The sequence below is a fragment of the Natator depressus genome, chromosome 19 (assembly GCF_965152275.1).
Source record: "Natator depressus isolate rNatDep1 chromosome 19, rNatDep2.hap1, whole genome shotgun sequence".
In the NCBI taxonomy this organism is placed as follows: domain Eukaryota; kingdom Metazoa; phylum Chordata; order Testudines; family Cheloniidae; genus Natator; species Natator depressus.
In genome coordinates, this window is record NC_134252.1 from 16,650,807 (window position 1) to 16,659,997 (window position 9,191).

At 50.2% G+C, this 9,191-nt stretch overlaps 1 long non-coding RNA gene across 2 annotated transcripts; it reads right to left on the reverse strand.

Moving 5' to 3' along the window:
* Positions 1 to 1,204: 1,204 nt before the first annotated feature.
* On the reverse strand, positions 1,205 to 7,343 carry LOC141974505 (uncharacterized). Of its 2 annotated transcripts, XR_012635752.1 has the most exons (4): positions 7,206 to 7,343; positions 5,058 to 5,110; positions 3,091 to 3,157; positions 1,205 to 2,318 (listed from the first exon to the last, which is right to left on the reverse strand). It is a non-coding gene; the product is annotated as an uncharacterized LOC141974505 (long non-coding RNA). The 2 variants fall into 2 exon arrangements; XR_012635753.1 differs by lacking the exon at positions 3,091 to 3,157 and having other exon boundaries at positions 1,208 to 2,318.
* Positions 7,344 to 9,191: the final 1,848 nt, after the last annotated feature.

Sequence of the window (9,191 nt, forward strand, 5' to 3'; positions counted from 1 at the left end):
CTTCTACATCCATAGTGGCCAGGATGGTGTTATCAGGAAGATCACCAATGGATTGTAGTTTCCTCAGGAAGTCAGTGGTGTCTCGAAGGTAGCTGGGAGTGCTGGTAGCGTAGGGCCTGAGGAGGGAGTCTACATACCCGGACAATCCTGCTGTCAGGGTGCCAATGCCTGAGATGATGGGGCGCCCAGGATTTCCAGGTTTATGGATCTTGGGTAGTAGATAGAATATCCCAGGTCGGAGTTCCAGGGGTGTGTCTGTGCGGATTTGATCTTGTGCTTTTTCAGGAAGTTTCTTGAGCAAATGCTGTAGATGCTTTTGGTAACTCTCAGTGGGATCAGAGGGTAATGGCTTGTAGAAAGTTGTGGCGGTTCAATGATGAGACAGAACACAGGTTTATCCAAGCAAGCAAGCTGGTTAGCTGAAAAGGGCTGCTGCCTGTCAGCTTTCCACCTTCCCTTTTATTATATTTCTCCCCCCTGCGCATTACCTACTTCCACCGCAAAAAGACACAACAAAGGAATACATGACTTTGATTAATATTCTTATTTTCCAGCCTCTATCTACTACAATCCTAATTCTCAGGCCTTGAGGCCAGGCCAAGGAAGCTTCCCACGATTACTGTCCTTTAATTAACTTCCCAGGGTTCATATCTGGTCCTCGTCCTTGGATGGAGCAATGTGTTGCTCCTACACAACGGTCAGGGTGTGCCCTGACTGTTTCCAGGTGGATGGACTAAACATGAACCCTTCATTCCCCCGATTTTTGTTTAATTATACTCGGCCATCTCATGGTAGCCGTCAATTTGCTTTTGCAAGCAATTTAACTCCCAGACTGACAAGGACATAACTCGGGGAGCTTGCCAGGGCGAATCTCTACAAAGCCTTAGCAAAGAGGGAATACATTGTACGCAGCAGCAGCAAAAAATAAGCTCAATGATCACAAACACAGCATAACCGAAAAGTTGTCGCAGCCATCCTAGAGATGGCAGCCAACCTGTAAGCCAATTCCAAAAGCCCTCAAACCCCACATCTTGACGTATGTGTGCCGTAAGATTGGCCAACTCGGCCAGTCTAGATTCTATGGAACGACTATTATCAGTTAAATTAAAACAACACATATGCCGAAACGTGGAACAGCCTAGGTGATGTTTTAAGAGCAGAAAATCAATGGCTGCTCTGTTATCCAAAATTGCATCCCTTAATTCGTGTTGCTCTGCGTTAAGTAGGGCAATTGCCTGGGATGTTGTGTTAATTGCCTTCGCTGCAAAGCACGCCAGGGCATTTAGGGTTCTGGCTGTATAAGTGGCAAGCCCGGGGACCCCAACAATGGAGGCCGCTAAAGCAGTATACTCAGCGCGACTAAAAAGCTCAACATCTGCAACACAATTATCTGAAAGGGGTACACTTCTTTTACTGTGCCTTTGGCTGGCAAAAGGCAATATAAGCGTCATTCTACTAAGACAGCAAAGGGTGCCATCACTTAAATTTGCAGGAATATAACTAAAGGTGCATGAGCCACAGGTAAAAAACCACCCTGATGGTAGGAAGATATGGCCATAATTGTATGAAACATTCACAGCGCGGGAACAATTTAAGAGGGGTTGAGGAATTTGCCGACAGCCCAAGGGCACCTTTGTACTAGTGCAGTTAACCACACGCGCACAGGTGACATTGTTGGCCCCGGCCGGGTACGGTGTGTGGAGGGATATAGCCGTGTGAGGCAAGGTATAGTTGGCCGGGCCCCAATTAGCCATGCCAGAGTACTGGGAAGAGAGATTCGCGTAAGCAGCGAGCATTGTCTCATTCCCTATTTCCTCAGGGTGATGACATACTGGTATAAGGCATGTACCTAACAATTCTCCGGCTGCTACAGAATCAGACAAACAAAAGTGGGTAACATTTGCTATTGAAGCCAATCTTTCCCATATGTTATATGTCATTCGGGCCCGTAACGGGGGAAGCGCTCCCGAGCCAACCCCTACAGGAAATAGCAGACACAAAAGGCATACAATCAGCACAGAATTAGCAGTGATTTGGGCGAGAATCGCCACAAACAAAGTCTCAGGAGTCTCTGGCTGTTGATTTGCTGCCAGTCTTCGTTGAGCCGCCGCGACCAATGCTTTTACTGCTCCCCATGTCACGGGCTGGCTTGGGACGCTACGCCTCTTCCGTTTCCGTCCCGCCGTTGTCGACCCGGGAGGCACCACGTTCTCCTCCAAGGTCAGCTGAAACTCCGGTATGGGGTTCGACAGCCCCTGGCGCCACGCCATGCTGTTTCAGTGCCGGTCGCACACACCGGGCTGGAACCCACAACGGTCCTGCAGGGAGAGACACAGCAGCATATCCCTGACCCCAAGTGATTAGAGGTACTGGGCCCAGCCACTGCGGATCGGGCAGCTGACGGTAAAAGACACGCGGTCTTTCCAGTACCTCAGATTTGTGAAAATGGCGATCCGCGGGGGTCTGCTGATCTGCGTTCAGCGTTAAATTATTTAAAGTAAACAAAAGGATATGCATTTGTTGTTGAATGTCTCCTAAGGTTCGGAGACGCAGCTCCCCTTGTTTTAATTGTTTATCAAGCAAGGTTTTGAGCGTGCGATTGGCACGTTCAACAATGGCTTGGCCCGTGGAATTATAAGGGATGCCGTGTTTAAGACGGACGTTCCATTGGGCGCAAAAAGTGGAGAGGGCTGTGGAGCAGTAAGCTGGGGCATTATCCGTTTTAATTTGGCTTGGGCGACCCATAACAGAAAAACAGGCTAGCAAATGGTGAATAACTTTAGCAGTGGCTTCCCCACGCTGTGGGGTTGCCCACAGAAATCCCGAATAAGTATCAACAGAAACATGTAAAAAGGAATAGGGGCGGAACTGTGGCACATGAGTGACATCCATTTGCCATAGCTGATTTGCTGCGGTACCTCTGGGGTTAACGGCATAAGAAAAAGTAGGAGCAGCAGCGGCACAGTGGGGGCAGGAACGAACAATGGAACGTGCATGATCAGCAGGAATGTGAAACTGCCGGGCCAAAACAGAGGCAGACTGATGGAAAAAGGCATGGCTTTCAATGGGGTCAGAAAAGAGGGAATTTACCTGACCACGTAACGCGCGATCAGCGCGTGCATTGCCCTCAGTGAGTGACCCAGGCAGAGGGGTATGACTGCGAATGTGAGCAACAAAATAAGGGAAATTACGAGTGGAAATAAGATATTGCAAAGACAAAAATAGGCGAAGGAGGTCCGCATCGACCTGAGGGGTAATGAGGGCAAGGGGTAAATGATCAATCACTTGATAAACATAATGGGTGTCCACAATTAAATTAAAGGGACAATCAGCGAAAAGTTGAAAGGCTAAAATAACAGCAGCCAGTTCTGAACGCTGCGCGGAACGCTGAGGCAGTGTAAAACGAGAACGCCAACGAGGGGGGTCACCTGATTGATAGGTGACGACACCTCGATGTGGAGAGCCATCAGTAAAAAGAGTAACAGCAGAAACAATGGGTTGAGAGCGGCTAAGACGATGAACAATTAGAGGCACCTTTTGTGTAATTACCAACCGAGGATCTTTTGGGGGATTATAAGAAATTTCTCCCACATAATCACAAAGAGCAACCTGCCAAGCCAAAGAGGTGTGGCACAAGGAATCAAATTCACTACGGGACAAGGGGAACACAATATCAACTAAATCAGTGCCAGTAAGTTGCACTGCACGGTGGCGGGCTTTACGAACAAGATCAGACAGGGCATCTAGATATGGGTAAATATTCCGAGGAGGAGTGGAGGAGAGGTACAGCCACTCTATGATAGAGACGGCTGTATTCGTACGGGGTACAAACAGAGCCGCAGTGGGCGTATGAGGGGTGGCAAGAAGAATCAGCCGTAGGGGACGGACCTCAGGGGGTCTGTCCACAAACTGCTGACTTAATGCTGCATTAATTTGTCGAATGCAGGCAATGTGCTCTTTAGTGATGGCAATAACTGCACCCGGTGCTCGGGCTCCACGTAGGAGCTCGAACAACGGCTGCAGCATTGAGGTGGGGAGACGAAAATAGGGCCGAATCCAATTTAAATGACCCAAAATCTGTTGTAATTTAACAAGGGTTAGGGGTTGAGGTAGAGTTAGTGCCGGACGAACCGGAGCAGCATAGGTTTGTAAAACCTTATGGCCGAGGTAGTGGTAGGGATAAGAGCGTTGGATTTTTTCTGGTGCCACCAACAGGCCATTTTGGCCGAGGATTTGAGACAAAGATTCAATCTGTTGTTCCGTGACCTGGGGACCACTAAGCAAAATGTCATCCATATAATGGTAGACCTTTAGCGTAGGGTACCGGGCACGAAAAGGGGTGAGGGCCCGATCCACAAAAAGCTGACACAAGGTTGGACTATTTTGCATTCCCTGGGGTAAGACCTTCCACTGATACCTTTGAGAGGGTTGCTGATTATTATATTGTGGCACCGTGAACGCGAATTTTTCGCGATCTTGTGGGCAAAGGGGGATGGTGAAAAAACAATCTTTTAAATCTAACACACAGAGCTGATCGGTTTGAGGAATTAAATTTGGATTTGGTAATCCATATTGCAAGGGGCCCATAGGTTGGATGCATTTATTTATTTCCCTTAAGTCATGCAACAGCCGCCATGCACAGGATTTTTTCTTAATAACGAACACCGGGGTGTTCCAGGGACTAGTAGAGCTTTCCAAGCGCTGTGCCAGCAAATGCTGCTGCACAAGCGATTGAAGCGCCTTTAGCTTTTCTAGAGGGAGGGGCCACTGGTCAATCCAGACGGGCTCTAAGGATTGCCATACCAAGGGCAATGCGGAGGGCAATGTGGGTGAGGGAGGATTTTGAGCCATTAGATATTAATATCGAGGGTGGTGTCCAGCTTTGTAAGTAAATCACGGCCCCAAATATTGAGGTGGACAGGGAGCACAAAAGGGCGGATAGTAGCAAGGGTACGGCCTCCCGGTGTAGAGACTGTGACCCAAGACAAACTCTGTCGCCCGGGTTTACTACCCCCGATCCCCCACAACTCTTTAGAAGGAACCGTAGGCCAACTAACCGGCCACTCTGGATCACGAATCACCGTAACGTCAGCTCCAGTGTCCACCAGCCCTGTGAAAGGAACATCATTTAAGAGAAGTGTTAACTGAGGTTTCGAGGGGCGGACTGACATTGTCAGAGCAATAAGTGGAGAGGACGCGCTGTGAGACGGCGAGTGAGACAACGTTGATCCAAAGCCGCCTCCGCCCCGAGTTCGATCCTCGGCAGCTGGCACCTGATAGGGGACTAAAATCAATTGTGCAATTGATCGTCCACGCGGGAGCGACTGTGGAAGATGAGTCCACACCTGAACCTTAATAATGCCGGTGTAATCGGCATCAATGACCCCGGGGATGACAAAAAAGCCCTGTTTCCCAGCATGAGAGCGAGGGAGAATGAGACCCACAAAGCCGGCAGGGAGAGGTCCCGTCACCTGGGTAGGTATGGCGCAGACCTCCCCTGGCAGCCGAAAATCAGTGTCCTCCTGCATGATCAAATCAAGCCCTGCACTTCCAGCAGTCGCCGCCCGCATAGAGTCTATGGATTTTAAGGCAGAGGAACGGTTGTCTGAGTGGGAAACACCCCCGTTTGGCCCTGGGTTCGGGGGGGACCCGCCGCGCGGTTTCCCGGCCCGCTACGACACTGATTAGCCCAGTGATAGCCCTTTTGACACTTGGGGCACTTTTTGGAGGGTCGGGCGGGTGCCTTTGATGAGCGGCACTCCCGCTGGAAGTGACCCTCCTTGCCACAGCGGTAACAACGCTTCCCCTCTTTCCCGGTTCTTTTTAGGGCGGCAGCCAGAACTCCAGCTTTATGTGCTTGGGTTTTGATGTTTTGGCACGCCCGTAGCATGTCTGAGAGCTCTAAAATGCCAGAGGCTTGCGCCGTCTGGAGAGCGTGGCGGCAATCCTCATTTGCATTTTCAACTGCCATTTTTAACAGGATCTCCTGAGCTGCCGCAGCGTTATCCACCTGTCGGAGGATAGCCTCCTGCAATCTGTTGGTAAAATCCAGAAAGGACTCTGATGCACCCTGATGGATACTAACAAAGCTTTTAGTAGGCTTGCCTGAATCCGGGACCTTCCGGAAAGCATGCTGGGCGCAGGTGGAAATAAGGGGGAAGAGGGCCTGAGGGAGTTGAGTTTGCATCTCAACGGTAGCAAACGGTCCCTCCCCTGCCAAGTGCTCAAAAATAATACCTTCCGCTCTATGAATCTGGGCCTGGCGTTCCGCCTCCTGCCGATACTCACTAATCCAAATAACATATTGACTGGGTGACAGCATCATGCGCAACAGCGCCTTCCAATCTTCAGGGATCAGGGAGTATCCACTACCTAGCCCTTCAATGAGACCACGCACAAACGTGCTAGTCAGACCGAACTCGCGAATTGCTTTCTTTACCTCTCTAATCACCGAGTAAGGCAAACTGACCCAGGTTCCAACCGGGTTGCCCTGGCCATCGTTCTGCCAGGTCACCGGACAAACCGAGACCAGCTCAGCCAGCTCCTCTGCTGTAAGATCTGAGCGAGCCTTCGCTGCGTGAACCATTTGTTGCACCAGCGAAAGCCTCTGAGCAGATGCAGACGACCCCCTGGGGGGCCCCGAAGCATGGGGTTTCAGGGGGGGATGGTAATCACAGACCGGCTCTGGCGGGGAAGGTAAGGGAGGCGGTGGTAATAAAGGCACTGGGGGCGAAGCAGGGAGAGGGATGGCTGCAGGAGCCGACGGCGGTGGCGAAATCGGCAGCCCCTCTGTTGGTGCGGGAGAGGGTTCTTCCGAAGCGACACACTGTGCTGCATCGGTAGGAGGGGGGGTGGCTGCAGGAGCCGACGGGCGTGGCGAGATCACCAGCCTCGTGAGGGAGGGCCTGTCCGAGGCAACACGCTGTATCGCATCGCGGCAGAGGTGCCAGGCATGTAAAGCCTGCACGGGCGCCCGAGGCTCTTCATGCAATGTCTGGCCCAACCGCTCCCAGTCCGCTAGCTTAAGGGTTCCGGCTTCAGGGTACCACGGGCACTGGGCACTCACCTCCTGTAGCAGGAGAGTGAGTTCTCGAGCGGGGCAGTCATGCTGAGCCTTACGCAGCAGATACTGTAGCTCATTGCGGTGTTGCACTTGCAAAGCAGAGAGGGAGCTTCCCATACTTACCACAATGAAAAATACTCACCGGGATCCGCGAAGCGGATGAGTGACGCGTCTGAAACCCTTGCCGGGCGAGGTGAGTGCTGAGGGCCCCACGTTTGGGCGCCAGTTGTGGCGGTTCAATGATGAGACAGAACACAGGTTTATCCAAGCAAGCAAGCTGGTTAGCTGAAAAGGGCTGCTGCCTGTCAGCTTTCCACCTTCCCTTTTATTATATTTCTCCCCCCTGCGCATTACCTACTTCCACCGCAAAAAGACACAACAAAGGAATACATGACTTTGATTAATATTCTTATTTTCCAGCCTCTATCTACTACAATCCTAATTCTCAGGCCTTGAGGCCAGGCCAAGGAAGCTTCCCACGATTACTGTCCTTTAATTAACTTCCCAGGGTTCATATCTGGTCCTCGTCCTTGGATGGAGCAATGTGTTGCTCCTACACAACGGTCAGGGTGTGCCCTGACTGTTTCCAGGTGGATGGACTAAACATGAACCCTTCAGAAAGTGGTGTTGGAGAGCTGCCGAGCAGCCTCTTGTTCATATTCCGACCTATTCATGATGACAACAGCACCTCCTTTGTCAGCCTTTTTGATTATGATGTCAGAGTTGTTTCTGAGGCTGTGGATGGCATTGTGTTCTGCACGGCTGAGGTTATGGGGCAAGTGATGCTGCTTTTCCACAATTTCAGCCCGTGCACGTCGGCGGAAGCACTCTATGTAGAAGTCCAGTCTGCTGTTTCGACCTTCAGGAGGAGTCCACCTAGAATCCTTCTTTCTGTAATGTTGGTAGGCAGGCCTCTGTGGATCATTATGTTGTTCAGAGGTATTTTGGAAATATTCCTTGAGTCGGAGACATCGAAAATAGGATTCTAGGTCACCACAAAACTGTATCCTGTTCGAGGGGGTGGAGGGGCAGAAGGAGAGACCCCGAGATAGGACAGCTGCTTCTGCTGGGCTGAGAGTATAGTTGGATAGGTTAACAATATTGCTGGGTGGGTTGAGGGAACCATTGCTGTGGCCCCTTGTAGCCTGTAGTAGTTTAGAAAGTTTAGTGTCCTTTTTCTTTTGTAGAGAAGCAAAGTGTGCGTTGTAAATGGCTTGTCTAGTTTTGGTAAAATCCAGCCACGAGGAAGTTTGTGTGGAAGGTTGGTTTTTTATGAGAGTATCCATTTTTGAGAGCTCATTCTTAATCTTTCCCTGTTTGCTGTAGAGGATGTTGATCAGGTGATTCCGCAGTTTCTTTGAGAGCGTGTGGCACAAGCTGTCAGCATAGTCTGTGCGGTATGTAGATTGTAATGGATTTTTTACCTTCAGTCCTTTTGGTACGATGTCCATCTGTTTGCATTTGGAAAGGAAGATGATGTCTGTCTGTATCTGTACAAGTTTTTTCATGCAGTTGATAGATTTCCACTCCATGCGGCTAAATGCAGTGCCTTGCATAATGACAGGTTTCAGAGTAACAGCCGTGTTAGTCTGTATTCGTAAAAAGAAAAAAGAAAAGGAGGACTTGTGGCACCTTAGAGACTAACCAGTTTATTTGAGCATGAGCTTTCATGAGCTACAGCTCACTTCATCGGATGCATAGCATATCGTGGAAACTGCAGAAGACATTATATACACACAGAGACCATGAAACAAAACTTCCTCCCACCCCACTGTCCTGCTCGTAACAGCTTATCTAAAGTGATCATCAAGGGAGGGCCATTTCCAGCACAAATCCAGGTTCTCACCCTTCCCCCCGCCCCCCCCACAGACACACATACAAACTCACTCTCCTGCTGGTAATAGCCCATCCCTCTTTGAAACCTCTCTTTATAATGCGCATGATAATCAAGGTGGGTCATTTCCAGCACTAATCCAGGTTTTCTCACCACCGCCACCCCCCCCCCCCACACACACACACACCCCTCCAAAAACCACACACACAAACTCACTCTCCTGCTGGCAATAGCTCATCTTACAATGTGCACAGCAATAATCCAAGTTTAACCAGAACGTCTTGGGGGGGGGGG